Source organism: Halyomorpha halys, unplaced genomic scaffold (assembly GCF_000696795.3).
Source record: "Halyomorpha halys isolate HHAL.00 unplaced genomic scaffold, Hhal_1.1 Scaffold433.1, whole genome shotgun sequence".
In the NCBI taxonomy this organism is placed as follows: Eukaryota; Metazoa; Arthropoda; class Insecta; order Hemiptera; family Pentatomidae; genus Halyomorpha; species Halyomorpha halys.
Window position 1 is genome coordinate 436,828 of NW_027115152.1, and position 7,843 is coordinate 444,670.

Below are 7,843 nucleotides of genomic sequence, written 5' to 3' on the forward strand. Positions count from 1 at the left end.
GTTCTTGATGAAGCTGGGCAATAAAACAGAAATCTATTAATTGCAGAGAGCCATTGCAGAAATAGAAACCTAATTGGCCTGAGATAGTGTTAAATAGTCCTTGGCGTACTGTAACAGTAGGGATATTCATGATTCTGTGTTAAATGTAATATGTTTTACGATGTTAAATTTTATAAGTCTAGAATTGTGAGCGGCCCTATTTAAAGTCATGTTAAATACGTAAGAGCTCCTAGCGGATTTTTTGAGCAATTTGTTTTATAACCTTTCTTTCTAAAACATGTTATTGTTTACTTCTAAGTTTTCATTAAAGTAATTTATTATAATATGTCTAAATTGGGTGAAAAGTGGAAGTTGTGTAAACTTTAGCTACTGTGTGTACTTTATTGACAACTGTCATTGCATTATTATTATTGTTATCCATTGCTTTATTAGTTATAAAAATATCCAAAACAATACTAACATTATCAAAACACAAACTACCAGTAAGTAACCTAACACAACAAACAAAACGGTGACGTCATTCTCCATTTAACAGACCTAGTAACAGACTCTGGACCATGCTATATGAGTATATCGTTTTAACATGGTAAAAGGACATATTTATCCATTTAACTCACTTTACCATGTTAAACTAAAGATCATGAAGACCCCTAGTGTGTGCTTCAGGTTTTTGTGTTAATTGTACCTGTTGATCCTCCAGATATTGATCTGTCCTAACCCGCTCCCCACCAAAGAATGACTGTATCGTTTTCAATTCCCCACGCTCACAATCTGAGTGTTAAGTATATATATTTTTTTATCTTATACACTGAGTATTTACCGGATTTTAAAAGGTGGAGGAATTTTATTATAAATCAATGAAAACTCGAATTTCATGTCATGAATCAGAACCATTATTTATCACAAGTTTATATGATATTAATATATGTATGTAAGTCACAAGTATACATAAAAACCTCATACCTCTTACTGTATATTCATCGATTTTTCTTAATAAACAATCATCTATATTGTTACAAAAGCTTTATTTGAAATTTTTTCTTACTTACATATACAAATATTGATTAATACTCAGCAAGATTAATAAATTAAAAATTATTTATATGAATTAATAATTCACAATGCAACAGAGCTGGGCGTGTTATGATTTAAATTTATCAAGATTAAAAACAAAAAATCGTTACTACATGTATTACCAACATACGAATGCTTACACGTCATATTCAGAAGGCAGTTATCCAAATCTAAGTTAGATGTTTTCGGTTAATTGTACAAATAAGAATTTAAGATCCCCTTCTGTGGGTACTGATAGTATTATATTCAAATAATTTAGGTTAATACTATTCTGTTTGGGCATGCATTGGGTTCTGTTCTCTTGACAAAAGTGATAGCAATTCTTTCAAAAGCTGGAGAATGCTTAGGTCCAAAGTGATATATTCATATGAATATGCCCTATTATAAACTATATTGATGGCCTAATATTTTTCTAAAAATGGCATGAAAAATTCTGAGAATTGTGTCTGGTAGGCCTGTATAGATTTTTAGTATGTAAAATTAAAACGAGTCTCTTTACAAAAAAGGGGAAAAAATGGCTTTTCTAAAAATTATATAGAAACTGTTTAAGGATCACATCCTCAACCATAAATAAAAAAAAAAAAGATACTACCTCACTTATATATACAGCAATTATTTAGTCACCATAGAAAGCAATTGAAGGTCTACTTTGGAATATTAGACATATTAGTTGCACTGTCAAACATTTTTGAGTAATCCATACTTCATTCATTAATTTGTATTAATGAACAATGAGTTAGTAAAGTTAAGCTCAAAGCATGAAAGAGGCATCATGAACGAAGGGAAGAAGTCAAGGAGACATGGCAGTGATCCAAGAGAGAAAAATGAAGTAGCGCAAATCACATAAATCTAAATACAGATTAAGACACCAGTCAGGTTTAAATCCAGCATTCAGTCAGCTTGAAACAATGACTATAGTGATATATCAATAAAAATTCATTTACTCGAACAAAAAATTTACCAAAGTTTAATTTCCTTTTTTTTTTTTATATATATCAAGTTTTATTTTCACTTAGTGTAGTCACTAATACAATCAACTCACTTCCGTTCATTACCAGCCCCAAGTGACTTTGATTGTGGGTATCTATTTCCTCCGAAATTACTCTGATCATTAAACAGGTACCATACAATGATTGATTTTAAATCATTTAAGGGATCATATTTCCAAGATAACTTTTGGAAAGTGGTAAATTTCGAGAAGTAACTCTTCTCTTATGAACAGGGGGTGGCATAACTCTACTCTTCTTCAAAGCAAAAGTGATGTAAAAAAAAGACCACGCCCACGTAAGGAAGGTTATGTTGAGCTTAATGGGAATTTCCGCTATTGTAATCTAAACTGAAATAGATAGCCAGTGATTGGTTGATAATCTTCCCCTATTCCTCTGCCACGCCCTTGAAAGGTACATAAGGCACGCATTTTTGGCTTCACTTTTTCTGTCAGCTTACCCTCTCCATTATACTCCTTCCTATAAACTTATGAAGAAGCAAGAGTTCGAATGGTAGATCGGGTTGGATATATGATACCTCTAAGAACAATTTCAGAGCCTCTGGTCTTGAGGAGATAGATATAGTGTTGGTATAGAAAAAAAAAAATATTCAGTTTACAAACGCTTTATCGCTAGAACAAGAAGTGGTTTTGATTGTCACCTTTTGGCCCTACTTGTTTAATGATATAAAACAATGAGTGAGCAAAGTTAAGCTCAAAGCATGAAAGAGGCATCATGAACGAAGGAAAGAAATCAAGCACACAATCAATGATCCAAGGGATCCTCTAGTCATCAATGCCCTTTATTCATTTTTTTATCTTATTCGATGTAATATTTTTTATAGCATTTTCTCTGACTTTATTTACATTACCAATTTTGTTGTTTTCTCATCGTCCTAAAGAGTTTCTGATATATCGGGATTCAATCCAAAACTATTGAGGTATGTGATAGCCTTATTAGTATTACTGTTATTGTTATCTTTCATTTACCTAATATGTTATTTTTTGTTTATATTTATTGGTGAATGATTATTACTTAATTGGAAGACAAAGTTTCTAAAATTTCCTGTTAGTTAAGAGTGTTCCCAATTTTAGGCATGAGGATAATACCGGTTAGGGCGACTTTCTGCTAAGGCAGCACATGTTTTTTTTTTTGTTTTTTAGGTTTCCTCGTTATTTGGACTGATCTTGCCTCAAGAGATAATGGTAGGTTGCGGTCTGGCTGGATTGTTGAGTGTAGATAAATAATCACTGGGGGTCCCTCACCTCCGACAATCTGAGTCTGTTTTATGAAAGTTCACGTGCGTTAATCGCTTGCAAATAAAACGTTTTTAGTGATTCGTATTTGATAAAAGAAAACAGTCATGTTAATCCCTAGAAAATCCTACAAGTACATTTCACATTTGTATTATATTGGTTCTTTAGTAACCACACTGATGTATCATGGTTTGTGTGTTTTGGATAAAGTTACGTCTTTTTATAGAAATAGCAGATACCTATAGGCTAATTCTAATGTGCTGATAGGGTATTTGAATCGGCTGTTATAGGCTGTTCGGACACTAATCGTAGGAAGCTTGAGGCAAGCGCTTGTGATAATCCCTCTTTGCTACTGAGTATTGTTTGAGAACTGACATCAGGCAGATATTTAGCCTCTCTGTATTTAGAATAAATAAAAAAAAACTGCAACCCAAACGGGTTTTGTGTTAATTTCTTTGTTAGCAACTGTGTTATAGCTAATGTTTCTAGACCTACGTTTGTGTCAGGAGGTGATTTCGTCCAATTACGCTTAACCACCAGGTTTTTCTTCCAACTACTTCAACTCTCACGTTATAGAGACTGGGATATGCCCCGTATTTTAAATATTTAAAGGTTTTTTCCAACCTTCGCATTCAATATTTAACTCAAGTTTGAAATTTTATCAATTAACTTTATCGATATTTTTATTACGTAACACCACAAATATCTGATAAAAATACTTCAGCAAAAGTTGAATTTTAAAGGTCATCTGTTAGCATTTCTATGAATTTTCATTATCTACCATATTTTTGCCGATATTTGAGTATCCTTTTGACTGCTTGTTATTTTTTTTTCTTGTTATAATCGAAGGTAATTATCAACAGTTTGGCATCCGACGTGTTTGCTTCCATGTAAAACACGAAGCATGGGGATAGTGACATTTTAAAGCTATGTTGTTGATATTATTTCTAAACCAAAAGTTGTGTGAGGAGGTGATCTAGTCAAGATTCCGCATAACAACTAGGTTTTTCTACCAATTAAGGCTTGATGTGCACGGTATTTTAAATATTTAAAGTTCTGGTTTCTTACCAAAGTCTTCGTTTCTCTACCAAAAGTTTAATTTTTTTGAATTTGCGACAAGTGTATGATTTTACTTTTTCGGTTTCGTTTGAATTAGGTACCGAAATAAGCGTTAATTTAAATTTTTACCTTAACTCTGAGTTATGCTACATCGTAAGTTAAAGTTCTAAATAAATAATTTTAAATATCTTTAACGTTTCAAAGATAGTTATCCAGTTTGTTCAAAATGTCAGCTGATGCTACTGTTACGTTCCAGTAGATACTTAAGGTATTTGATTTATTGTTGATTCCTTCGAAATTTCTGTATTGGTTTTTACAATATAGATTATATCTATGTTACAATTGAATATTTTTTCTTTTTTTATAAAAATGGTTTGGAAGGTTCATCGGACCTTACTTATATATATTATAGATGGGCTATTCCTGATCTTTAGTTTAACATGTTAAAGCGTGTTAAATGGAGAAATATTTCCTTCTTTTACCATGTTAAGACAATATAATATGTAACATGGCTGAGAGTCAGTTCAATGGAGAATGACGTCACGAGAGACCAGCTGAGCTTGTCACCGTTTTATTTCTTGCCATGTTAGGTTACTTACTAGTAGTTTGTGTTTTTTCTTTTGTCTTGTGTTTGGGATTTTTTGAAAAAGACAATCAGTAGCTAAACTTTACACATCTCCTTTTCACTTATTTTGTAATAAATTACTGTAATCAAACTTATAAGTAAACAGTAACATGAAATTTTGAAGGAAGGGTTACTAAACAAGTTGCTCAGAAAATCCGCTAGGAGCTGTTATCCATTTAACATGACTTAAAATAGGGCTGCTCACAATCCTTTGCTTATAATTATTGTAACATGGTAAACCATTTTACATTTCACACAATGTCATGAATACCTCTAGAGTTGAAAATTAGATATATTTAAATATCAATTTTCGTTTACAGTTTTATTGCTTATTAATTACTTACTGAAGGTTACCTTATTACTTCGTAGCGTGCTTATGTTCTTATCGTTTTTAGAAGTATTTTTTTCGAACTATAGCCAAAACTCATTTGGCTGCATTTGACATGAGCGGATGGTGAAAGGCTGTACCGTAGCGGAGATATGGGACAAGGGCGAGCCTTTCTGATGAGGTTTCTATAACTTCTTTTTATTTTATTTGCTTCTATATTCCCTTTTCGTCCTTTTATTTAATTTACTTATAAATAATATATTTAATTAAATTCATTTTTACATGAATTTCTTTTAAAAAAATTCTTTAGTACACTTCTTTGCAACCCGTGAATAAAAAGAAAAATATTTTTTTTCTTGCTTTTTCTCTTTATTTTAACCGAAATAAACAGTTTTTGAAAGCACAAAAAAATTATATGGCAAAGGCACCAGTATCAGAAACTACAGTTATTTTTTTATTGAATTTAGTAGCCCAACGTCTTAACCAACATGACCAGACGAAAAAAAAAAAAGGAAAATTTCATAAGCTGTATAGTGATTTTTTTTTCTCCAAAAACCTGTTTTTGAACCAGTAACAAACAGGCCCTAAATAGGTTTGCACCAATGAGGAACATACATTTTAGTCAGCATCAGACACTCAAATAAATACACCAATATTTAATGATATGTATATAATTGCAAAATATGATTAGAATTTACTTAATAACAATATATATATTTAAAATGTTTTATTTAACTGTGCCTAGTCCAATCTCTTAATTTCTTGATGAGGAATATAAATTAAAATCTGTGTTAGATTCTCAAATAAAATTCAGCAATATTATTATTTTTTTTAATTTATGTATTTATTGCTATTTACAGCTGTAATAATACATTTAGTAAATTTGATCTCTGTTATAATAGAGTGATAAAGGCATGCAGAGAAACTACCATTGGTAGCACTGTAAAGCAATATTTATTAGAATAGGATTTATTATTTATACATACAATTCCTCAATTTATTTACAATATAAAATTAAGTATAGATTTCTTTTTATTTCTTAAGATTTTCTAGAAAGGTGTGTCCCTATACTAATTTATTGTTTTTTCAAATAATAATCAGCTTCTCTTTTTATAATACACAGATCGGTTTTATGGGATATTAACAACAATATCACTATGTTTTAATAAAAAAATAAGACAAAACATTAAAAACAAGCTGTAAATCAAGAATTTAAGTTACAAATTGAAACAATTAGTTGTATTAATTCATAAGATATTTTAACATTCAATGGTGATGTCTCCTTCCTAAGAATAGGATAAAAGTTTTGCTGTTTTTTTAACATTTAATCGTCTTCAAATCATTAAACATATAATATTGATAATGCTTTATCTTTTTCTGGATTCATGCATGTAAATTTTAGATACTAAATAGGATTGAGTATTTATGTACACATAAGCATTTTATATAAGTGAATACAGTTTATAGTTAGTGTTCGCAAAAAATCATAAAGGGCCAGTCCCATTTAAAACCTTTGAATTATTTTTTTTAACCTTTACAAGTGTGTCTGCATTGGCTCTAGTCACCTGATTTGTTAAATTAATGTATGGTTATTTCTCATTTTTAACTACTTAACCTTTTTGGATAAATCTTGTGCGTTATGTAGGGGAGATAGTTATGAGTTTTGAGAAAAAATCTACATTGCCAGATTTGTTTGTATATTCTGGACGAAATCCTTTCTCTTTATGATAATCTATCACATTAGCTATTAAAGAAAATAATTGTAGTAACAATTTGAAAATGTGCTGGTTTTGGAATCCCCTGCCTCAAATATAGAAAGTCCATCTTTGTGAGCTAGGGTTCTTTCCCTGTACTAGAAATTGTCTTTCTCATTCAACTGGTAATTTGAATTACTCTTTTTTGTATTTGGTGTGTAGTTAACTTTCCCTTGTTGATTTTTTCAAAACTGTATGAGTCATAAATTAGTTGAATGTGTTTGGAGAGATGATTATGTAGCAAGTGTCAATAGGATGACTTTATCTTTTTAATGATATATATTTAAAGTTTGCATCATACTTTTGATGCAACTGTGCACTTCAATTAGGTTTTCATTAATACTAATAAAAAAAGAATAGATACTGAACTTAATAATTTGCTTCTTTAAATGGTCACCTTATATTTTAATATGAACATTAGATTGTTTGTTGTGATGAGATTATTGTAGCAGGGAGATCAAAAACATTAAATCCATATTCCTGGTCCTTTCTGTGTGAAATGCCAGAATGCAATGAATTTGGCTTAATCTGTTTTTGATTTCCATGGTTCAATCATCGATTTCCTAAACTAGTTAATAAGAGATTTATTTATAATCTTTAAATTTCTTTCTTGAGACTGGTAATTGTTTACTAAATAATTCAAAAACACTATCCAAAATTATAGTCTCAAAACATTTATTTCATTCACACGTCCAACGTTTCAGCCAATTCGGCCATCTTCAGGGACAATCTCAAATTACTATGAGACATATCATCCAACC

General features: G+C 30.6%; 1 protein-coding gene across 2 annotated transcripts in view; it reads left to right on the plus strand.

Annotated features, from left to right (window-relative positions):
* The window catches only part of Su(Tpl) (Suppressor of Triplolethal), a 101,144-nt gene that overhangs the window by 78,407 nt on the left and 14,894 nt on the right, over positions 1 to 7,843 (plus strand). The window lies entirely within an intron of this gene.